We start from the raw sequence: 24,515 nt of genomic DNA on the forward strand, positions 1-24,515 counted from the left end.
TATTTTTATTTTACTTTTGGTTGCACTGGGTCTTCGCTGCTGCGCAGGCTTTCTCGAGTTGTGGCGAGTGAGGGTGAGTCTAATTGTGGTGCATGAGCTTCTCACTGCAGTGGTTTCTCTTGTTGCGGAGCGCCGGCTCTAGGGCGTGCCAGCTCAGGAGTTGTGGCACACAGTCTTAGTTGTCCCATGGCATGTGGGATCTTCCCGGACCAGGGATCAAATCCATATCCCCTGCATTGGCAGGTGAATTGTTATCTACTGTACCACCAGGGAAGTCCTATTCTTTTTTTCCCCCTTAAATAAGGACATTTTCTTAATGTCTTGTTATATAATAGTATGATGAGCTCATTACTGGGAGGCATGCAACTAGGACACACAGCAGTAGTAGTTCTCAGAGTGATTTGAAAAATGGCCCAGGGACTCTGGAAGTTGGACGCTGCAGATCACAGGTGTACGTGGGATGGTGGTTATACTTCCCAGGGACTCTCTTTCCTAAAGACTAGCAGCCCTTGAGATCAGGGAAACTCAGACTCCAGGACACCATTTAGATTCAAGCACAAGCAGGTCAGTTCACAGTTGCAGACTGGCACTTTCCTGGGACATCACTTGGCGGTGTATGAACACAGGAATTTCACAGTATACTGCTCCAAGTATCCATAAGTCACATAAGCAAGTGCCGCCCCCCCCTCCCCACACACAAAAAACCTTCTAAAACATTTTATTTTCTAAAAAATGAGTTTTCTACATTTCTTGACTTTCTATGTTTGAATTGTGACTATGTGATGAATATTTTTATCCATATGGAGAAGTATTAATATCAAGAACACCCTCTGTGGTAACTGGGCATATGCACTTAAACTTCCTGCCACCCCAAGTAATAAATGTCTTTGCAAATGTAAACGGCATGAAGCGTGACCTAAGGCTCGGATTTACTTCCGCGTCTTCGCTCAGTGCTGTGACTGTCCCGGCGGAAGAGGTGCGGTCCTTGGCTTACATCGCAGCTGCACGTGGAGATGCTGGTCCTTGCGATGGAGGTCGCGCTGAGAAGGGGGAGAAACTCAGTGCGCAGACCTGCGGACTGTGGAGCTCACCCTTCCTCCGAGCGCCTGGGGGCCGCCTTTCCCGCCCCCAACCCCCCACCCTGAGCCCGAGAGCACCTGCCCGTCCACCCGCTGCATTCCCGGCTCGCGGTTGCGAAGCTGTTCTGCAAACAGGAGTTGGACTAAAAGCCAGACCGCCCAGCAGCTCGAGACTCAGAGCACGGACCGCCCGCAGCCCCTTTTCTAGCAATCGGGGTGGGGGTGGGGGTTTACGAGGCTGTAAGGAGCGTTTTCGCGATTTCTTTCCTGCTCCTCGTACAGAAAACGTGTGTCTGTCAGAGTGGGTACCGCCCGGGGCCGGCAGATGTCCCTGAGTCTAGCGGCTGCGCTGCGGGCCCCGGGCCGGCGAGGAGCGAACGAGGCGGGGCTAGAGCGCTTCCCGCGCGGCTCCACGAATGGATGTGCCAGGGGACCAAGCGTTGGACTCACGCGCCCTGCGCGCCCCCGCACTTGCCCGCGCCCCGCCCCGGCACTTGCCCGCGCCCCGCCCCTCACCTGCCAGCGCGCCCCGCACCTGCAGTGCACGCGCACCGCGCCTCACCTGCCCCTTGCGCCCTGAGGCCACACCTGCGCATTGGAGTCCCGCCACCAGTTTTCGCTTTGCAGGAAGGAAACGCAAGGAGGGAGGAAAGGACGGGGCTGGCTCTTCCTCCGGACCCGGGAGGCCGAGTGCTCGGTGCCCCCGCGGGGTCGTGAACCCGTCCTGGGGTGGGTGCAGTGAAGGGGGAGGCTGAGAAGCCACAACTGACGTCACACAGCTGCGGGAGGCACCTGCCCCAAGGGAAACCTTAGAAGAAATTACGTGTGGACGGACCAGTCTTTTGGAAACACGTTTCTTTGAGACAGAGGTGGGGTTCAGGGAAGATTGTGGTTTCCCTGGCTGGTTGCAGGGGTGGCATGGACCTGGGCTTGAATTAATTTTTCTGATAATTTTTAAAAGTATTTCTGGAGTGTTACACCTTTCTGTAGTGTTCCACCGTTTTAGTATTTGTTCTTATTGTATACACAGGAACACCTGCAGTTACTACTGGAAGCAGTTGTTTGTGTGGGAGAGATAACACTCATATTCATCTAGCCGTGTTAGAAGGCTTGGAGCTGCTGGGGTGGCCAGAGATGACGACGACGGTAAAGCAGCACGTCTGCACGTCCACGCATGCATGCTCCCTGTGTCCAGGCCCCGACAGTGGCGAGGAAGCCTGTCAGCATGGCCCGGCTGGCAGGGCTCTTTGCTTTGTGAATAGGCCTTTGCTGAAAGGAAGGTGACCCTTTTCTCCTGCCTGCCCAGCTGGGAGTAGCTGGCCCTTGGGCTCACGAGGGTTCTTTCTCCCAGAGGCACATGTGGGCAGATTCCTTATTTTCCTTTCTTGCTTGAAGGATTTGGTCCTATAACAGGATGACCAGTGTCTGGGCTGTGATATGATGGTCTAAGTGGCCAGGGCAGAGTGAGTGCCCCAAGGAAAGGTGGCCCTGGAAAGGCTCCAGGAGTGCCTCCCCCCATGGGGGAGCCGCAGGAGCGGGGCTCGGGGTGAGTGAGTGTGGGGCGGTAGCCACTCACCAGATGGCGCTTGAGGCTGCAGACCTCTGGTGGCCGAAGCAGACCAAGTCGTGGGCCTCCGTGGACTCTGCCTTCTGTGGGAAGAGACCCATAAGCCACGCAGGTGATGATGGTGAGAAAAGCTAAGGCGAGATGAACCGGGAAGGGGGCCAGTGTAGGGCACCAGTCAGGGACAGTTTTCCTGTGGGACGTGAGGGAGTCCTTCATGGGGGTGGCCTTGGGACCACGTGGCCCAGACACAGAGGCAGGAGCACGCTGGTATCCCTGGGGGACCACAGGAGGAGGCGGGAAGGCTGCCCTGGTGGCTATGAGCTTGTTGTGGCAGAGGCTCACTGGCTGTGACCCTGGTGAGACGGGGCTTCAGCCAAGGCCTGTGATGTTCTTGTTCCAGCTTTAAAACGTTAAAGTCATGTTGAAAACAGACAAGGAGACAGAGGCTGTGGACGCCTACAGGGAGGCTGTGCCGACAGCCTGGGTGTGAGACGGTCCAACTGGAAGGTGGGTGGTGCTGAGGTGTGGTGATGGTCGTTATCCGTCCAGATGGGGACTGAATGTGGCAGGAGACAGCTGTGGGCCGGGCCTGGCAGAAGCAACTTGAGAGGGTGGGTTGTCAGAGACCCACGAGCTCTGTCCCCAGGGGTTGAGCACCGGTGGCTTGAATTGGTCCATGGTGGGAGCATTTACACCACTGCTACTGCTCAGTCGCCTCAGTCGTGTCCGACTCTGTGCGACCCCATAGACGGCAGCCTACCAGGCTCCCCCGTCCCTGGGATTCTCCAGGCAAGAACACTGGAGTGGGTTGGCATTTCCTTCTCCAATGCGTGAAAGTGAAAAGTGAAAGTGAAAGCACTCTGAACAAATCCACAAATCCAGGCTTTTTCCTCTTGACCGATGGGCTCCTCACCCATCGTGGATTCAGAGGACGGGCTGGGTGGCCACCCAGGACCGCGGTGACCAGAGGGGTGAGGCTGAGGAGCACACAGACTGGGGGGCTCAGCTGATGAAGGTAGTCCTTCACAGGATAACCATGCTTCCCATGCAGGGGGATCCCATCCCTTTTGTGTCTGGGATTAAGTCCAGCCCTGGTCAGGCACACGTGCCCTCTTCATGAGTGAGAGCTAGAGCCGGACCATATTTCTTCCCTCAGGGGAGCCAGGTGTGGCTGCCCATGGGGCGTCTCTACAAACATGCCCTTCCCCGCACGTTCTCAGTGGCCTCTCGCCCCTCCGTCCATCCGACTCTGTCCTCAGAGGACACCAGGGGGTCAAACGCTCTGCTCCCTGGCGTTTTGCAGATCACTGTCCAGGGCCTGGCATGGCCCAGCGGGAGTGGCTTTGCACTGTCTTCCTTCTGATGCATCTGTTTCGTCAGCTTGCGGTCTGTATTTCTGTGGGCTGTGAGGCTAACCTCCCGTCGGGCTGTATGGGCGGCTTGCTTCAGCGTCCAAGAAAGTCCTGCTGCCCGTTCGCAGGGGCAGAGCTGCGGCCTCCCTGTGGGGCTAACGAAAACACCCTGGACGTTTTACAAGGACTGACTTTTCTGTGAACGGTCCAGGACTTTCACCTACTCCGCGGTCTGGCGCCGACAGCCCTGGCCGGCGGGGGTTGTCCCAGCCGGGCGGGAGTGTTGAGGTGCAGATCTGCAGGGAGGCAGCCAGGCCAGGAGCCGGAGTCCAGGCGCCATCCCCGTCTGGCCTTGACTCACTCTCTTGGACGGAAACGCTGTCTGAGGATTCTGCGGGGATGGGCTGCTGTGGGCCCGCTGGGCCCGGGCTGCTGGTTCTGGTCCCTAGGGGAGCATTTGGGAAGGTCTTGATTTTTCTGATTCTGGCGGGGAGAGCTCCTTTCATTAAAGGGTGGGTGGGGGAGAGTGGAGACATGCCTACTTGATGCCAGGGTACCTGGTGTAGGGGTGGGGGCGGCAGGGGGCCCCCGCCTGCTTCTCGCTTGGCCAGGGCCAGGCCTGGTGGAGCGCACTGACCTGGAATCTGTGCACTGGGGCGGTGACGACCCTGAGAGGGACAGGGCCGCAGGAGCCCTGGAGCCACCACCCGGCTCTCAGCGGGGGTCGGGGACGGTGTGAGGGGCTGTGCCTGGATCTCTGGGTGGCTGTGGTCAGGCTGCTCACTGCCACCCTGACAGCTGCACACACACTCCCAAGGCCCAGCCCCTTGGTGTCTTGAGTGGACGAGGGACAGAAGGTCAAGCGTTTCTCTTGGTGGGATGGGTGGGGTGGGGCTGGGGGCAGGTGCGATTCCTGCACCTGACGCTGGGGCCTCTCAGAGGAGCACGTCCAGGTGGGTAGAGCCATGGGGTGGACAGCTCTGCCCGTGGTCGGGGGTCTGGCCCTCCTTGGGGTGGACAGCAGCCCCAGTGTTCTCGAGCAGAAGTTCCTAGCTTGTCTGAGTGGAGACAACCCCGAGAGAAAATCCAGAAAGCAAGATCCTAGAAAAACATTTTGTATTATTGCCATTTTTATTCCTGGGTTTCATTCTACCTGTATTTAAAGAAAAGAGGGCATAAGTCTACTGTTTTTGGCAGAAGCATTTAAAATGTCCTCCTCTCTCAAACTGAAAATAGCTTTCACAATTCTCAGGTCAGAACATACATCCTCCCTGTGAAACCATGCTGGTTCTGCCCAGTCCATCATCTACTGAGTCAAGCTCAGCTAGTCAGGGTAGACACAACTGCAGGAAAGGTCACCTGGAGCCACTGGCCTCTGGCAGGAACGCAGAGCCTTCTGTGCCACCTGCAGCCAGTGAACACAGAGGACACCCCCACCTCCCTGCCCAAGATCCCCCCAAGACTCCTCCTCCCAACCTCCCACCAAGGGCAGCATCTCATAGGATCCCCCCTCCCACCAAGGGCAGCTTCTCACAGGACCCCCCTCCCACCCTTCCACCAAGGGCAGCATCTCACAGGACCATCCCCCCCGCCCCGACCTCTCACCAAGGGCAGCATCTCACAGGAACTGCACCCCCCCCCCCCCACCCAAGGGCAGCATCTCACAGGACCACCACCCCTACCTCCCACCAGGGCAGCATCTCACTGGACCACCACCCCCACCTCCTACCAGGGCAGCATCTCACAGGAACTGCATCTCCCCATCCAAGGGCAGCATCTCACAGGACCTTCCTCCTCCACATCCCACCAGGGCAGCATCTCACAGGATCCCCCCCGACCCCAATCCCCACCCAAGGACAGCATCTCACAGGTTCCGTGTGACCGGAACCCCACCCCCAGTCTCTGGGTTCAGAGAGGAAATAGAGGACTGTCTTTTCCCCCCATTTCTAACAGCAAGGGGTTTTCCTCACAAGCCGTCAGTTTTCTGATTCTCTGACACCGGCTGGGCTGACAACTCAGTTCTGATGCCAGCTCCTAGAGTGAGAGCAGACTCTGCGGGTAGGGGCTCACCCACCAGACCCCCTCACTTCTGCCTGGACAACTGCAGATTTGGTTTTTCTGGCCTGCCCTGGCCTCAAGCTGCCTGGGGCCACACGAGAGTCCCCTCATTAGCACAAACCTGGGTTTGCTCAGAAGGGCCCTGTTGTGAGCATGAGAGACACTTCCGTTGCTCAGGAAATTCCAAGGGTTCTCAGAGTGCTGTGCTGGGAGCCTAGAAGGGGGCCAGATATGTGTTTCCTATTATACACCCACACGAAGGCCGCTTCCCTTGCCCGGCGCTGGTCACCGTGGAACGAGGCCAGAGCTCTAGGTGAGCTGGTCCCGGCACAGGGGAGGGGTCCTGGGGGCTGTCAGTCTCTTCGCGTTTTCTGTCCTGCAGAACATAACTTCTGTTTCTGCACTGACCAGTAAGGCTCCTGTAAAAACAAAGTGTTTGAGCACTGGATGAGTGGCTGGTGCACTGCAGTGTCATTATGTATTGAGATGACTGCTTTATTTAGTTCCAGTCAGCTCAAGCCCCTGTGGCTCCTGGCTGTGTTGTGAAGCTCTACACACAGACCCTCTGGAAATGACGGGAGACCTCAAGGGGAGAGGGTGCCCCCCTGGGTCAGGAGCAGCCACATACCCCTCATCTCTTACTTCCCTCCCTGGAACCGTAACCCAAAGTGAGGAGACGCTGGCATTCCTGGCAGTGCTCAGCGTTGGATTCATCCACCCATCCATCCACTCATCAGCCCATCCATTCAATCGACATCGCCAATTCAATGGACATGAACTTGGGCAAACTCTGGGAGATGGTGAGGGGCAAGGAGGTCTGGTGTGCTGCAATCCATGAGGCAGCAAAGAGTTGGACATGACTTAGCAACTAAACAACCATCCATTTAGCCATCTATTCATCCATTCACTCATCCATCCATCCATCTTTGAACAAATACTTCTTGAGCACGTTAAACACTTGGTCACATTCAGTGCTTTTCCAGGTACATGAATTTAGAGTCACACAGCAATTCTTAGAATAGTTGCAGAATCAAATTTAGTGTAAGAGCAGAGTTAAATACTAAAATTATGTTTAGAAGTTCTCCTTCTCAAAGTGATGCCAACTGAGAGGGTGACTCCAAGTGGGAGCAGGTGGGTGAAACAGGTGAAGGGATGCCGAGCGTCCAGTGTTTGGAGGGTCCTCCCGAGTGAGGTGGTGACTGCCTGCAGCACCTGGGGTCCTGCACCTGTAGCAGGTGTGAGGTACTCGTTCAGTACAGGGGCGTGTGGTTCTCAGAGAGGGTGTTGGTGATGGAGGGCAGGTTTGGGAGCTACATGGCTTCCCCCTGGCTTGGAAGCCTGGGTTAGATGAAACTGAGCAGGGGCCCTGGTGGAGCTCAGGAAGGGGAGTGAATCAGAAATCTAAGTGAAGGGAATGGACACAGAAGAAGCTGTGAGCCACAGCGCCCTTGGGAGGCTGGTGTTTCCCCAGGGAGGGGTGGCACAGAGGTCAGAGGAGGCTGGGCCAGGTCTGGGCGCACTGTGGGGAGTGGTACCCAGGAACTGCCTGGAGGAGGTGCTTACTCTGAGCCTGAGCCCCTCCTCGCCCCCCTCCTTCTCCACTGCTTGTCCGGGAACTGGGCCTTGTGGGTGGGAACAACTCTGGCCAAGAGGAGAGACGCCGGATGGAAGCATAGCTGCACATTTTGTTCTGTGTGTGGTGGACAGTGCCGGCAAGGTGGCCTGCAGCCCTCTGGCCCGTGTTTGTGTCATGAGAAGGCGCTGGGCCAGGGCCCTTTTCTCTGTTCCTGGGGCAACAACAGATCAGCACAGACTGGGCCTTGTGCACAGAAGAGCCTCGCTCCTCGAAGCTGGACGTCCATGCAAGAGATGTTAAATGTGGTATACAAATACACACAGAGATTTATGAGTGTATATAATACATATATAGCATTTGGAATGAAACACTTCTATATCCCAGCAAAATGCATTTCTCTCTGGGTAGGTGAGAGAGCTGGGTGTATGTGCGGCCTGGGAAGGATTTGTTTGCAGGGGAATTAATGAAATCTCACAGTTACATAAATCACCAATTACATGGTCGGCTTCTTTCTAAACCTTTACAAGTTCACATAAATACTTTAATCTAATTGCCTTGAAGTCCCACTGTCTTGAAATTCCTGCAGCTCCAGCCCCCAATACAGGGCTCAGATCACTCCCCTCGGTTTGGGGAACACCTTGATGGTGTGCTGGCAGAGCTGGGGTAGGGGAGAAATGGGGCCCGAGCAGACTCACCCGCAGGGCTGGACAGCAACTAGAGAGTCCGGCTTTAGTCCCAGGTCTGGATGGACACACAGGCAGGCATGGGGGCCTGTTTGGCAGAGGTTAGTGGGGCAGGCCTGTGGGCAGGTGTGGAGGTATGCTCCCCCTTGGTGCTGGTGCTGGGGCCTAGCTGGGGGCTGGGGGGGTTACAGGCAACCATGGGGAGGGACCTCCAGAGGGGGAGGAGGGGCCTGCAAGCATGGAGGCCCAGTCTTTCCTGGGGCCACTTGCCCACCTCTGATTCCAGACTTCCATAGCAGGCTGCCTTTCTCACACGAAGCCCTTTCCAGCTGATTTCCATCCATTAGGGAATGAAGGCAGTTAGTGGCAATTTAGGAAAATGTTAAACTTCACGTGTGGAAGTGGCGTTTTCATACCAAGTTCCCATCTGCACACACACTTGACACACCAGTCCTCCGGCGCTTTTAGGACAAGATCTGTGCCTTGTTGATGTTCACCCAAGGAAGACGCCTGGCTCCTTGAGGAACCTCCACTCACGGGCTGGCTTGACTTTTTTCCAGCAGATGGGGAAACGGGGGTTGTGGTGTGTCCATGCACCCCTAGCCAAGGCCCAGGCAGCTGAGACTGGGGGCTCCTGAGGCTGGGGTCCGGGCCCTCTGCCAGCCCCAGGCGGGGTCGCATTCCACAGGCTCTCAGGGAGCCCACGCCAGCTCCAGCTCACTCTGTCAGCACCTGCTGGGGAGGCTATTGATTCCGCAGGTCTCTGTGGGTGGCCTCTCCCCTGGGAGCCTGTCCCAGCCACGGCCAAAGCCTGTGTGAGTGAGAACACTCGGCGTGGCTGCAGGAAGGTCAGCTGCACGGACGCGTGTGAGCACCAGGCTGCCTTGGGGTTCCCCCGGCAGCGTGGAGCCACTGGTTGCCCGGGTCGAAGGTGGCCCCCTTCCCGGGTGCGTGGGGGGTCTTGCCCTGGGCCTGGCCTGTGCCTGCTCCTCTGGGGAGGGCTCTGTGTCTTCTCTGTGCAGCCCAGCAGCTAGGCCTTGGACAATGTGGGGAGGATGACGGCCAGTTCCCCACCCCTGCCCCCGCCCGCCACCACCTGCTTGCCGTGGCTGGGGTTTCACTGGACTGGGGAGGAATTCTTTCCAAGGAGTCCCTTCTGGAGGCCTCATCTTTCCTCTGGTAATTTATGAGACATTTGCTGTTGCATCTGGACCCTCCCTCAGGGTTTTGAGTGTTACTGTGAAGGTTTTATTCTCACCCTAAAAGTGCAAGACAATTGCTAGTTTTGTTCCAGGAAGTGTATGACTTTTAAGAATGAAGAAAGAGTCTTTTCTAAGAGGCATGTATCGCTGGCTGTGTGGCCTGAGTGTGCTGCCATCATCTTTCTGGACCTGAGACCACACTTCAGTGAACAGGCGACTGTCTAGACCCGGCCTAGACCCACCAGGCCCCAGTATCCTGGCCGCCTCCGCACAGTCAGAGACACGGCGCCCGCTGTCGACCGAGAGTCCAAGAACAAAGACGGCCGGATCAGGTCTTCCTAGAGCAGTGCTAATGGGGTGGGGAGCCTGGGGAGATGAGCAACAAAGGAAACAGCAGAAAGAGCACTTCAAATGCGTTGGCAATGGTCTAACCTGGCTGGACAGAGTTGGAGGCTCCACTCTGCACTTGTCTGTGTGGCCTCAGGGTAGGGCTGCTCTCTCTGATCCTGACCTCAGGCCGGGGGAGCTCAGAGGGCGGTCAGGAGGCTCAGAGCTGTGACCAGGCTGTGGGCTTGAGGAATGGGTTCCTGCTTTAGCGTGCAATAGTTTTCATCAGCCACATTCTGGTTTGTAGCAGCTTGGGTGACTTCCCTTAATTCACACCTGGTTCTGGGTTCTGACCTGGGGACAAGGCAGTGGAGGCAGGAGAGGAGGTCAGCCTGGGTCGTGGTCAGGGGCCAGGCATGGGGACAATGGCCATGAACCTCAGTCCACAGAAAGTCTCTTGACCACATAACACTATGAGAAACTACGTGCTTTTTTTCTCTTGGCTCTGAAACTTGTGTGGAGTTTGAAAAACATAGAACTTCATATAGCTGAGGTATAGAGCTTCATTTAGCCAGTCTTTGAGAACAGGTCTGCTAGTTAAAAACTGTTAATATCTCAGTTTTTCTTTGTCTAAGAATTTTGTATTTCCTCTTCCTTCTACAAGCGTGGTTTCAGTTCAGTTCAGTTCATTCGTTCAGTCGTGTCCGACTCTGCAACCCCATGGATGGCAGCACACCAGGCCTCCCTGTCCATCACCAACTCCCAGAGTTCACTCAAACTCATGTCTATTGAGTCAGTGATGCCATCCAACCATCTCATCTTCTGTCATCCCCTTATCCTTCTGCCTTCAATCTTTCCCAGCATCAGGGTCTTTTCCCATGAGTCAGTTCTTCGCATCAGGTGGCCAAAGTATTGGAGTTTCAGCTTCAGCATCAGTCCTTCCAATGAATATTCAGGACTGATTTCCTTTAGGATGGACTGGTTGAATCTTCTTGCAGTCCAAGGGACTCTCAAGACTCTGCTCCAACACACAGTTCAAAAGCATCAATTTTTCAGCAGTCAGCTTTCTCTATAGTTCAACTCACGTTCATACACGACTACTGGAAAAATCATAGCTTTGACTAGACAGACCTTTCTTTGCAAAGTAATGTCTCTGCTTTTTAATATGTTCTCTAGGTTTGCAATAGCTTTTCTTCCAAGGAGCAAGCGTCTTTTAATTTCATGGCTGCAGTCACCATCTGCAGTGATTTTGGAGCCCCCAAAAATAAAGTTGTCACTGTTTTCCACTGTTTCCCCATCTATTTGCCATGAAGTGACGGGACCAGATGCCATGATCTTCGTTTTCTGAATGTTGAGCTTTAAGCCAACTTTTCCACTCTTCTCTTTCACTTTCATCAAGAGACTCTTTAGTTCTTCGCTTTCTGCCATAAGGGTGGTGTCATCTGCATATCTGAGGTTATTGATATATCTCCTGGCAATCTTGATTCCAGCTTGTGCTTCATCCAGCCCAGCGTTTCTCATGACATACTCTGCATATAAGTTAAATAAGCAGGGTGACAGTATACAGCCTTGATGTACTCCTTTCCCTATTTGGAACCAGTCTGTTGTTCCATGTCCAGTTCTAACTGTTGCTTCCTGACCTGTAAACAGATTTCTCAAGAGGCAGGTCAGGTGGTCTGGTATTCCCATCTCTTTCAGAATCTTCCACAGTTTGTTGTGATAAGTGTGGTTTGTGCAAACGTGAACTTCTGGTTGATGGTTCTTTCCTCTCAGCACTTGAACCTGGTCATGCTGCTTCTTTCTGGTCTGCTAGGTTTCAGATCACAAATCTCCTGTTATCAACTTGTTCTTTAGTAAGTAATGTGTCATTTCTCTCTGTCAGTTTTTAAGATATTTTTCTTCATCTTTAGTTTTCAGAAGTTCCACGTTGATGTGCTGGTGCGAGTTTCTTTGGGTTCACTCTAGTTAGGCTTCTCTCATCTTCTTGAGTCTGTGCACTCCTCTGGGTTGCCTTGTATTGTGGGATTGGAGCTCAGGAGCTGCTGCACTCCTCTGGGTTGCCTTGTATTGTGGGATTGGAGCTCAGGAGCTGCTGCACTGAGGCTCCCTGTGGTGTTGGTGGAGGCTGGGGGCGGGACCAAGGTGCCCAGGACAGTTGGGGGAGGGCGAGGCTGGCCCTGCAGGGGGCCTGCCTACCTGCCAGCTACGTGGCCGGGGGAGAGGAACCTGGTGTCTGCTACTCCTGTCCTCTGGCTACAGAGAGAAGAGAAACATCATGCATGTCTCTCGGTGGCTCTGTCTTGCAGGCTTCTCTTGCCCTTACTTCTAGACCAAAGGAGCCTAGGGAACCACACTGCTTTTCTCCAAACCTCCACATCTCCAGTCAGCCCTTCTTTTTCTCCAGGCTTTAGGGTCCTTTTATCATCCTCTGTTTATAATTTCTGGGGTTATCTACTTGTATTTGGAGGACACATCAGAGAAAAGTGAGCTTACCCCATCCTAATACAGACCCAGAAAGTTTAAGTGGATTTCGAAATACAGAAATTTCCTCTGCATTTGCAACAGAGGTCAAGAAGAGCTGCCATGGCTGTGGTTTGAGCTGAAACAATGCATTTTCAAGGTCATTTGTGTTGGTATGGAGATCATCTCGTTTTAAATTTTAACAGGAAGTGTATAAAGCCGCTTGATACTACTTGTAGTTCAGACAGTATTAGCTGTTGATGCAATGGCTAGGTTGAATTTCTCCTTTTTTTAAACTTTAGTTATTTATTTTAATTGGAGAATAGTTAACAATATTGTGATCGTTTTTGCCATTCATTAGAATGAATCGGCCATAGTTGTACAGGTGTCCCCTCCACTCTTCCCTCCCGACCCTATCCTTTCCAGGTGTCACAGAGCAGTGGCTTTGGGTGCCGTGGGTCACACATCAGCCTAGCACTGCTCGTCTGTTTTACATATGGTAATGTGTATGTTTCAATGTCATTCTCTCAAATCAGCCTCACCTTCTGCCACTGAGTCCAAAAGTCTGTTCTTTGCGTCTGTGTCCCCTTTCCTGCCCTGCCCGTAGGATCGTCGGTACCATCCTTCTGGATTCCGTATATACGCGTTGCGTGTGTGTGTGCTTAGTCACTCAGTTGTGTCCGACTCTTTGCAACCCCGTGGGCTGAAGCCCTCCAGGCTCCTCTGTCCATGGGGATTCTGGTATTTGTCTTTAGGTTGAATTTCTTAAGAAACATTATGAAATCTGCAGCAAGAGCTAGTTTTCAAGGCAGTTCAGTGTTTGATAACAGGGTTTGCAGGTGGTTCTTCTGACCAGGAAGGAGCTCGGGAGCCCTTGGTAGCTGGAGTCCTGTGTCAGGCAGAGGCCTTGGTTTGTTGGTTTTTGTTCTACCACCTCGATTTCCTGGTGGAGCTGCTGAAGGGTTGATGGGTCTCTGGGGACCAGAGCTGCGTGTAAGGTGTGCTGGTTTCAGGGCTGGGCACTGCCCCCACACGGCTGATCTAAGCCCCCAGCATGCTGTCACTCAGCTGGGATGTGAAGGGGTGGGCAGAGTGGGCTTCCTAGGTGGGCGGGGCAAGCTGGCCCCAGCAAACTGTTGACCAACACCCTCCCAGGAAACCTGACTTCTGTGCCACCCGCGTTGAACAGCTGCCGTGGGCATCATTGTACACTGGAGGCTGTTCACTCAGAGTGAGCCTCCCCTTCATAAAACACACACACGTATGGGAAAGCCGCTTTCTGCAGGACTTCATTTTAATAGAACAGAACAGGGGAAGAAATAAATCAGATTTTTACTTTTCTGCACTGGGCCTGAAAACCAGCTTAACCAATCCCAGTCTTTTCTTTCTCCGCAAATATTTACTTTTGGAAGGATGAGCCCTGCGCCCCATGTGGTAGATAGGATCACAGATGAAGCAATGTTTTTTCATGCCATTTGCAGAGACAGTAGCCTGGTTTGGATCCTGAAAAAATGGCAAGTCTTGTTTTAAATGTCTTCTGTGGTGGCATGTGTGAATATATCAAAGTGGTAAATAATCTGCTTCTTTGAAAATCAGAGTCTCTCAGTCAGCAGTGTGTGTCCCATCCCTGCCCGTGAACAGGGACCAGGGGGGTGGGGGGTGGTGCTCTGGGGCACGCCTGCTGTGACCCGTGTCTTCAAACCTCCTGTTTTCTGTCCCCTCCTGGCCCTCCCTCCAACGGTGACTGTGCCCAGCACAATGGCACAGACAGCCTCTACATGCTTCCTCTCGTCTTCTGGGACTCTGGCCTTCAGACCTGGGGTCCCTCCAGCTTTCCTGGGGGTCTGCTGCTTTCCAGGGGTGAAGGCAGAGGTTTCCTGGACACCCAGCCCCTCTGAGTCCCCTCTCACCTTCCCACCTTTGTCCCTCATCCCGTCAAGGCACTTTCATGCCCCATGCTGAGATCAGGAAGAGTCTGGGGTTGTCAGAGTAGTCCCCTGGGGCGTGTGGTCCTGGTGGGGGCTGCCCAAGGGAGGGGTCTGGGAGGTCTGGGGGGTCTGGGAGGGAGGCTGGGGGCCAGGCTGAGCGACGTGTGGGCACACAGCCCCCGGACCTGCCACATGGAACCACCCACAGCCCTGTCACACCCGCCATGTGGAACTTTGATGGAGTTTTAGGTGCAGGGAGGCTTCACCCAGAAATCTTCCCCTTGACCAGGCATTCCTTTAACAAGACACGGAGCTTCCGTTTAATAATTGGAGGTGAAAATGCAAATGCTTGGAGAATTACTGCGCTGGCTTAAAGGGATTTGAGTTCCAGGATGAATGTGTCGTTTCAATTTCAGAAAGGAGTTAGGAAGCAGGAGGCCCTGGGGGCCACGAGAGGGCAGGAGGGCAGTGAGATCCGGCTGTGGTCGGTACCTGTTTCTGCCCATCCCCTGCTCTTCTAATCTGCTCCAGGCCAGAGGGATGGAGGGCTACCTCTGTGTGACACTGGGCCTCCTTGGGACTGGGGTCACCTTGAGTCTGAGTCACCTCAGGTCTGGGGCCACCTCGGGGCTGGGGCACCTCAGGTCTGGGGTTACCTCGGTTCACCTTGGGCCTGGGGCCACCTCAGGTCTGGGGTCACCTTGGGTCTGGGGCTATCTTGGGTCTGGGCCACCTCAGGGCTGGGGTCACCTTGGGCCTGGGATCACCTTGGGTCTGGGGCACCTCTGACCTGGGGCCACCTCAGGTCTGAGGTCACCTCAGGTCTGGGGTCACGTCAGGTCTGGGGCCACCTTGGGGCTGGGGTCACCTTGGGCCTGGGGTCATTTCAGTTCATCTTTGGTCTGGGGTCACCTCAGGCCTGGGGCCAAATCAGGTCTGAGGTTACCTCGGGTTTGGGACCACCTTGAGTCTGGGGCCACCTTGGGTCTGGGGCCACCTTGAGTCTGGGGCCACCTTGGGTCTGGGGCCACCTTGTGTCTGGGGTCATCTTGGGCCTGGGGCACCTCGGGCCTGGGGTCAGGTCAGGCCTGGGGTCACCTCGGGTCTGGGGCCACCTCGGGTCTGGGGCACCTTGGGCCTGGGGCACCTTGGGCCTGGGGTTGCCTCAGGTCACCTCAGGCCTGGGGTCAGGTCAGGCCTGGGGTTACCTCGGGTCTGGGCCACCTTGTGTCTGGGGCCACCTTGTGTCTGGGGTCATCTTGGGCCTGGGGCACCTCGGGCCTGGGGTCAGGTCAGGCCTGGGGTCACCTTGGGTCTGGGGCCACTTGGGTCTTGGGTCACCTCGGGTCTGGCCTCTGCCACAAGAAGGCTCTGGGAAAGGTGATTCTTAGGAAAAACCGAGGGGCTTTAACAGAGTGAGGTCAGGTGCAGGGGGCACTGGACATGTGGGCACTGCCTGCTGGAGCAGAGTTGGGGGCCTATGGGCCTCAGCCACCCAAGTGGAGCAGTTCTTGCTGGGACGTGGCTGTTGAGGTGGCTGGGTGCTTCCAGGGAGAGGGAGCTGGTGCAGGGATGCATAGCCTTGTGGCAGGGTGGGCGTGGGGAGGAGGTGTGGGGGGACCACAGCCTGCATCCCTGGGGAGGGGCTGTAGGAACACCTGCCCCAGCAGGGCCACCCTGACCCCCTGCCCCTGACATGGGGGATGTGGAGGTTGAGACCTCACTGGTAGTTTCTAAGGAGCCCAGGGAAACAGAGACCCCGGCTGCCCAGGGCCCTCTCAGCATGGCAGGACCACTGACTTCAGGACCTGGCTGGTCGCTGCAAGCGGCAGCACACCCGAGAGAAACCAGCACACAGAGCTCACGCTGAATCACGTTCCTCTCTGATAACGTCAAAGGAAGTGGAGAAGAAGTAGGCCCGGATGAGCCGGCCGCAGTGCATTCTCTGCTTGGGGTTGTTTCGGTTTCTGGGACTTCTGCTGGGAGGCTGATCTTATTCGGGACATTGGGATGCTGTCATTCAGGATTCATTTCACAGCAGAGGCCCAGGTTCTCATCCGACCCGACTTCTTCCAACAGAGTAACATGTGTTTCTCATAAAGTCATATGTATTTATCAAAGATGTAAATGAACAAATGCCATATCCACAGTGTACTGTGTAAATGTGTATCAAATATTTTATGCCCGATGAAGAACTTTCTCATCAGAGAGTGGGTGGTGAGTGGTGTCCACACCAGGACCCTGCTCTGGAGAAGAGGACTGCCCCGCCCCTGGTCTAGGCTGAGGTCATGGCTCCCTTCTGGGTGGGGGAAGGAAAACAGGATACTCGGGGGTTTGGGATGTCAGACCCCGGGGGTGGGTGGGCGTGTGATCCCCGAGAGGCCCTGTCCCACCCCTGTTACTCTGCCCAGGGTGGGGCCTGGTGGGAAAGCTGACACAGAGCTTAGGGATGACCCACCATTAGGACTGCTGTTGGGTCTGCTCTTAATTCTTTCCTGTCATCTGGGCCTGTCTGCTAATCAGTCCTGTCTGCTGCTAAGGATCTCCTTCCCAGGGGAGCCCAGGTCCTCACTAAGCTCTGTCAGGACGCCCGCCCCTGCCCCGTCTGCTCTCTCAATGCCGTGGGTTTTCTCAGCCACTGCGGTCAGTGCTGTGTCATCCAACTCTCATCTCACAGCAAAGCCATGATGAACCCCACCCGGCACCACAGCATCATTTTCTGTTCCAAGTGCTTTTCCAGCATTAACTGACTCCTCGTGCACAGGCCTGAGCAGGATGACGCCCTCATCAGCCTCCTCTGCAGATGAGGGTGTGGAGCCCAGGGAGGCCTCTCTGAAGGTTAGAGCCACGAAGCCAGGTGGGCACCGGGCCAGCCCATCTCCTGAGCACACACTGGGGGCAAGCTGCCCAGGAATGCCAGTAGCTCCTGGGCTACGAGGCGGGGTGACCCTGGAGACTCCGCAGGTGAAGACTTCTGGCGCTATTGCTCAGAGCCCAACTTAGTGCATCAGGAAATCTCGTCAACATTCCTTCTGGGCTTTGGGTAGAGCCAGAGGGGAGCCGTGTTCCCTGCAGGATGGTCCTGGGCACACAGTAGACCTTCATGCACGTGTGCAGACACCCCAGTCCACTGGCCTCAATGGCAGAGCCTCAGATGAGTCTGTGGCTGCAGATGAGACCACGAACCACAGCTGTGGGCTGCCACTGATCTCATCAAATACAGGAAGTTTAGGCAACGGCTCGTGACTAATTTCAGGAAAATTTATTGTGATTGAAAAAGAAAACTTCTGACTAGAAGACAGATTTCTTCCCGAGCTTGTGCTTCCACTTTTGTTACCTGCCTGGTCTCAAATTCACTCGCAGGAGGGGGTGCCTGGGGATCTCCCCACTGATGGCTCTCAGGGTGGGGGGTGAGGGGGGACATGGACTCAGAGTGTCTTCAGTCAGCTCCCTCCCTGGGCATCCCCTCCATGTGGGATTCAAGCGCTTTTCACAAAGGGCACCCACTGGTCACCGTGTTGACCAATGTTGCTTTCTGTTCTTTCAGCAGTGTCCCAGCCTCCCCAGTGTGTGAGGGTCCTCGCGCCCTCAATCTCCAACCCTGCCCCCCCCCCAGGGCTGGACAAGACATTTAATGTAAACCCCTGCTTCCTGCATGTTTCCAGAGTGCAGATCTTTCCCTGTAACATCAGAGCCAAACCCAAAGAGAAGCACGAAAGTCCCTGGGCAGCGGCCCTGCAGATGGATTTCCCGTTTCTGCTGGCGTCCCCCCTCCCCCCGCCTCCCAGGGCTCAGCGTGTAGAGGGAAGGGCTGCTAGACTTCGTGTCTGTGCTTGGTGGGAACTATTAAATTACTGTGGGATGTTTTCGATTATACCACACATCAGTGCCTCAGCCCGCGGCCTGGAAGCCACATGTACCCACGGCCGCTGGTGCCCCCGCCCCAGCCCACGCTGGCTCGTGGAGCCCCTCGGTGGCACCAACCAGCCAGGATGGAGCTGGAGCAGCCCAGGGAGAGGAAACAGCAGTAAACTCGGAGCCTCGCGGCTTCCTGGAGCCAGGACGCTGGGGTTGGCTTAATTGCTCTGAAATGAGAAAGATTCGGGGGTTTTCAAGAAGTCCCAGAGGTGCACTTGCCAAGCCTCAAATATTAGCTTGAATTACAGTTTCTAATCCCGCCCTCTCCCCTCGCCTGCAGCTCTCCTGGAGGTTTGTCCTGGGCTCGGGGCCGCGAGGAGGGAGGCAACCAGGAGGGGCGGCCAAGGCTCCCACCACACAGAGGCGCCCGGGGGGAGCACGTTGCTGGGCACCGGCCACTGTGCTGCCCTGTCCTCATACTCCAAAGTGGGGGTGTTGCAAAGACCCGGAGCCCCTAGGCTGGCCTTCCTCCGGGGCAGCATCCGCGGCTTCTTTCAGGGTCTCAGAGTGGTCCTGAAAAAAAGATTAAGAAGCACTAAAAGAGAAAACGGAAGTGTGATAACACACTTGAGGGGTTTTCCTGGGAGAGAGGGTGGATTTAGGAAGTGACTGGAGGCGGAAAGGGAGGGTCTGACCTCACTGGGGGCCTGCTGCACTGAGTAACTGGGGCAGGGCAGAGGATGCTGCGTGAGAATGAGCGCTGAGTCATGGGGGACACTGGCCAGGTCAGTGCAAGGGACTGCAGGGGGGCAGAGCACAGAGCACAGGGGAAAAGTGTCCCCCACACTCGGGGAGGCTGCTGCCGATGTGGCCGCTGTCCCAGCTCATGAGGTGGGCACTTCCCGGCCAAGCCTGGGGACCAGGGCTCTCTGCAGGCTCACCTCCTCCCAGCCCCCCTTAAGGCACAGCCTTCTGGCTCCTTTGCTGCCTAGGGAAACAACGGTCCTGGCTGTTCTGGAGTCACGGGCCCTTGGGGGGCATTCCTCCTGGGTGATGGAGACTCAGAATCTTCAAAGCATTTGTAGAGAAAAAGAACAGGGAGAATTGTTTTGAGAAAACCAGCAAGAGATGAGATAGGAAGACAGAATCTCAGGGACCCTGGGGCTGTCAAGGCCAAGATGTGAGGAAAACAGGGCAAGTGCATGGTGTGTGAGCTGCTGTCACTGCCACGGCTCAGGCTGTGCTGGGAGGTCGTCTTGCCTGCGCTCACACTTCCTGCATGACGACCTCAGTGGGAGAGTTCCCTGTGCCTGCGATGGCCCTGTGACAGGGGCGCCATTGCCGGGGATAGTGTCTTCCTCCTGCCTGTCTCCACTCGTGGGGGTAACTCAGGTTTCCCCGAGTGGTCCCTTGTGGTGGTGGTGGTGACAGAGGTGTCGCCATGGTTGCAGCAGGAGGGCCCAGGTCAGCGTGTGCTGGCCCTGCCCCATCGAAGACAGAGGACTCAGGAATCTGGAGACAGCACGGCCTCCAGGATGAGGGCAGCAGCTGAACTCCAAAGGGGAAGCACTGGGAGGGGAGTGGGGGGACACTGGGGGGTGCAGAGAAGGCTCCTGGGGTGGCGATGGGCCCATCACACAGGCTGTTCGATGCAAACCACACAAAAACTTTCCTAGGGGTGAACTATTGCTTTCATTCTTTTAAGTGATGGAACTAAAAGCCCAGAAGCGTATTAGTTAACATCAGCTATTGTAACAATTAAGCCACTGAACGTGTCAAGTTTTAAAAATGACAAAGCTTTATTTTTCTTCTGTTTAATCCCAAATAGGTCCCTTCTCGAAGAGCACAGTTCCAAGCCACCCTTCAGAGGTGTGTCTCTCTTCACTTGGGACTTGCCATTTTCTTTTAAGGTGCTTTGGCCCCTGTGGTAAAGTTGATTTAAAATTTGGTGAAAATGGTATTTTTGACCTGGAATGAACCATAGCAACAAATAGTTCAAACACCATAGTTTAATCATTAACAAACATACACTCAAGGAGGCTGAGGATTGACCAAGGTCTCAAAATTAGGTCATACAAAAATCAGCTCCTCAAAGCAGGAGGCATCACGCTTCCTGATTTCAAGCTATACTGTAAAGCTACAGTAATCAACACAGTATGGCACTGGTATAAGAACAGACACACAGATCAATGGGACAGAATTGAGAGCCCAGAAATAAACTCAATTGTATAAAGTCAACAGATATTTGACAAGAGAGCCAAGAAGACTCAATGGAGAAAATACAGTTTCTTTGATAAATGGTGCTGGCAAAATTGGATAATCACACATAAAAGAATAAAATTAGACTTCTCTTTTATACCACTCAAAAAAATTTACTTGGAGTGAATTATAGACAAATTAGTGGTAAAGAACTCACCTGCTAATGCAAGAGACATAAGAGATGTGGGTTCAATCCCTGGGTTGGGATGATCCCCTGGAGGAGGAAATGGCAACCCTCTCCAGTATTCTTGCCTGGAAAATCTGCATGGACAGAGGAGCCTGGTGGGCTACAGTCCATGGGGTCACAAAGAGTCAGACATGACAGAAGCAACTTAGCACATATCAGTGACTCAAAACCATGATATTCCTGGAAGAAAATCTAGGGAAAAAAGTCTCCTTGACATAGGTCTTGGAATGATTTCTTGGAAATCACGCTACAACCACAAGCAACAAAATGAAAAATAAACAAGTGGGACTACATCAAACTAAAAATCTTCTGCACAGCAAAGGAAAACATCAATAAAGTAAAAGGACAGCCTACAAAATGGATAAAATAATTGCACACCATATATCTGGTAAGGGTTAATTTATCCAGAATATATAAAGAATTCATGCATCTCGATAGCATCAAATGAAATAATCCAATTAAAAGAGAGGCAGAGGATCTGAATGGACATTTTTTCCCAAAGAAGACATACAGATAACTGCAGGTACCTGCAAAGATGCTCAACACCACTAACCATCAGCAAAATGCAAATCAAGACCACGAAGAGACATCATCTCACACCTGTCAGGATTGATGGGGCTTGATTGTGACTGAGGTAGGTCAAATACTGAAAGAGAACTACTGCATGATGTTACTTACATATTAAATCCACAACAAGCCCTAACCTACCAAACTGATAGAAAAAGAGATCTGATTGGTAGTTTCCACTCTGAGGAAGGTGGTCAAAATGTAATACCATTGTAAGATGTAATACCATTGTATTACCGGTAACATAATAACATTGTAATACCATTCTAAGATGAATAAGGAGAAGAGCTGTGATGCACAGCACAGGGGCTATAGTCAACACTGCTCTGTGGTTCACAGGGAAGTTGTTGGAGTAAATCCTAACAGTTCTCATCATGAGGAGATATTTCTTTCCCCTCTTTATTGCATCTATTCAGGATGATGGATTTTAGCTAAAGGAACTGTAATCATTTCACAATATATATAAATCAAGCCAGCGTGCTGTACACCTTAAACATATACAGTGATGGATGACAATCATTTCTCAATAAAACTGGAAAAATAATACTCTCGGATACTAAACACAAGATTCTCAGGTCTCTCTCTTTAAATAAATCAGTTTATGCATTTGGTTTTACAGATGCTAATGAAAAATTTGCTGAATGGGCCAGAATAAAGATAAGATTTTTTTTCCTTCCTCAGTAAATTAAAAAACAAAGAAACCACAAATTGAAATCAGCTCCTATTTTAGACACAAAGCGGGGGCTTCAGAGCTCTTCGAGGACAGTGTGAATGCTTCCATGAGGGGTGGCCATGCACGAGGCTTAAGGACGTGGTAAGCACTGGGCACTCTTCCCATTTCCTTCCAAAATACGCTTCCCTCTGTTGGCTTGTAAGGAATGTTCCCAGTAGGTGACAAGTAAGCTTTCTGATGCATCATCTGCAGGCGGATTTGATTCCAGCTGACTTCTGTGCTTCCTGGATCTGCAGGTGCAGCAGGTGTGGGGAGGGACCCAAAGGCCTCATCAACTTCAGGCCCCTCTCTGCGTGCAGGTCAAGGCCTGGCTGCAGAGCGGAGAGGAGGGGAACTCAGTGCTTCTGAACAGAATACAGGAGATGAATCACGTGGCACAGGGCACACACGGGGAGGGATGAAGGGGTGGCGGTGGAATCTCACCCTCTGGTTCACTTCCCGCCACAGCCCGGGTACCAGAACCATCCTGTCCTCAGAGATGAAGGCCTGGGCTGGCCGTCTCCACTGCAGAATGCATGCTCGCTCACCAGTTGGACTTCCACATGAGGCACAGGTGACAGGGTCTGTGGAGCCAGCAGTGATCAGAACAAAGATCAGGTTGTGGACTCCAGGCATGAAGTCTCTTTCTTATCCACACCCTCAACACCCTCTTCCTACCATTAAACAGAAGATAGAGGAAAGAGTCCAGCAGCACTGAACCTCTACAATAACGGTGTGGCGCGCCAAAGCCCTGGAAACAGTCATCGCTGCTTCTCTGCCTTGAGGACCAGCGTCCCCCTGCCAGGGCCAGGGTGGCCGGGCCACCTCCCCAAACCTGGAGACACACATTCGTGCCCAGAAGGCTGTGACCAACGCGGATGTATGCAGACAGAAGGCCAGTTTGCACAATAACTTTTTTAAGTGAGAGAAGTAATTTATAAGATAAGAGTCATTGCTTTGAGCAGGGCTTTGTTGCTGTGAGGGTCGTCAAATCTTCAAATGTGCAGAACTTGTGAAGACCCCTGATGCACGCTGTTGGAAGACACACAGTCTTCTAGAACCCCCTGCATCTCCTTTCCCCTAGCAACAAATGATCCTGCAGCCATGGTTGGCAACGGGGAGTGTATGTCTGAGGTTCGGAGGGTTTGAACTTAATCAGTCGCGTAGAACGAAGTGGAATTGGAAATAAATTACTTGGATCTTGAGTACATTAGGCTCCTGAGCTCTTCAAAGACTTGAGTAATTTCAGTGGAAATCTAGGCTCTCCCACCAGCAAAGGCAAGACGCAGACACACCACAGGACTTTAGGGGGCTCTTTTAGACAACACTGAAACATTGGGGAGATTTCATTCTATCGTTCAAATCAGCTCCTTGGTAAAGGCAGCTGCTTGGCTGACAGTAAAGTCAGGATGAAAAACACACGGAGGGCAGGTGGGACACAGGGCATCTTTTCTTTTCAACTGTAAAAGTTTGGTGACCGATTGCTTTATTTTATTATTTTTCACAATTTTATTTTCTGATTTTATTTGGTTTATGATATTATTTTCTTTGGGCTTATTACAGTAAATGTGCAATACTTTTTGCTTCTTGGAGAATTAAGTGGAAAACCCTTAGTTTCTAGACAGGAAAAAACCGGTCGGCAGCAAAAGGCTGAGGTGCCATTTGATCCTCACAGGCCGGGAGCCTGTGGACAGAGTGCCCAGATGGGGAGGGGTAGTTCGGGTACCCATCCTCCTACCTCCTCCTCCCCTAGCTTCTCCAAAACTGTACAAGCTTCCAGGGAATTCCTGGAGCTAAGGGACCGAGTCCTGGGGGCTCAGCCCCAAATCTGGGGAAAACCTCACAGTAGGGCAGGTGGATATGTCCAGAAACAGCTCCAGGGCTGAGGGCTCCTGGAAGCTGCTATAACACTGGGATCAGCAACATGTCTTTTACAGCAGACACTCTCTGGTTGCTGTTCTGTTTTTCATACAAAAACATTCTTATATGTAAAAAACTTCCTTTAATAAAAAAGTTGACATATTTTCCTCTAATAGTGCAAACAAGCAGCTGTGAACAGCAGCAAACCCGTATTTATTGTAAGAACCTCACACCCTGATTGCCTCTTCCACCTCTGTCCGCCTTGCTCTTTCTCCTGTAAAAGGACATCTGTGAGGACCACCTGGGTATGTTTCTTAAAAAAAAAGCCTTTTGCCTTAAATTCCACTAGTTTTTGAACCTCACAGGAGATGTCAAATTCGGCTGACCCCAGACTTTCCTCCTGCACAGAGTCGGGCCTGGAGGGGAGAGCTCTGTTAGGTGTGGGTGCATGACCTGCAGGGAGGATGCCGAGGGGGTATTTTAAAAGATTGTGCCCAAGCCCACAGCTCTCGGTTCGGCTTCACCTCCGAAAGGTGGGTAGGCAGGGGTTCATTTAGGTTTGCTCTAGCTGCCTGCATCCACCACCATTCTCATCAAAACCCAAACCCGACTCAAGCTTCTTATCTTCTAACCACACTTTGACTTTTTCTCTTTCCTCATCTTGTTGGTGGTTGGTTGCTGATCATTCATCCCGTCACCCCTTCATCGGTGCCGATCGTGTGTCTGTGGGCAGAGATAGTGGATGAGACACAGGTCCTGCCTGTGAGTTTAGTCTCGATTTTGTTACAGAAAACCAGAATGAAATTACAGGCTAACCCAACATTTGGTAAAGGATGAATA

Source organism: Budorcas taxicolor, chromosome 14 (genome assembly GCF_023091745.1).
Source record: "Budorcas taxicolor isolate Tak-1 chromosome 14, Takin1.1, whole genome shotgun sequence".
NCBI lineage: Eukaryota > Metazoa > Chordata > Mammalia > Artiodactyla > Bovidae > Budorcas > Budorcas taxicolor.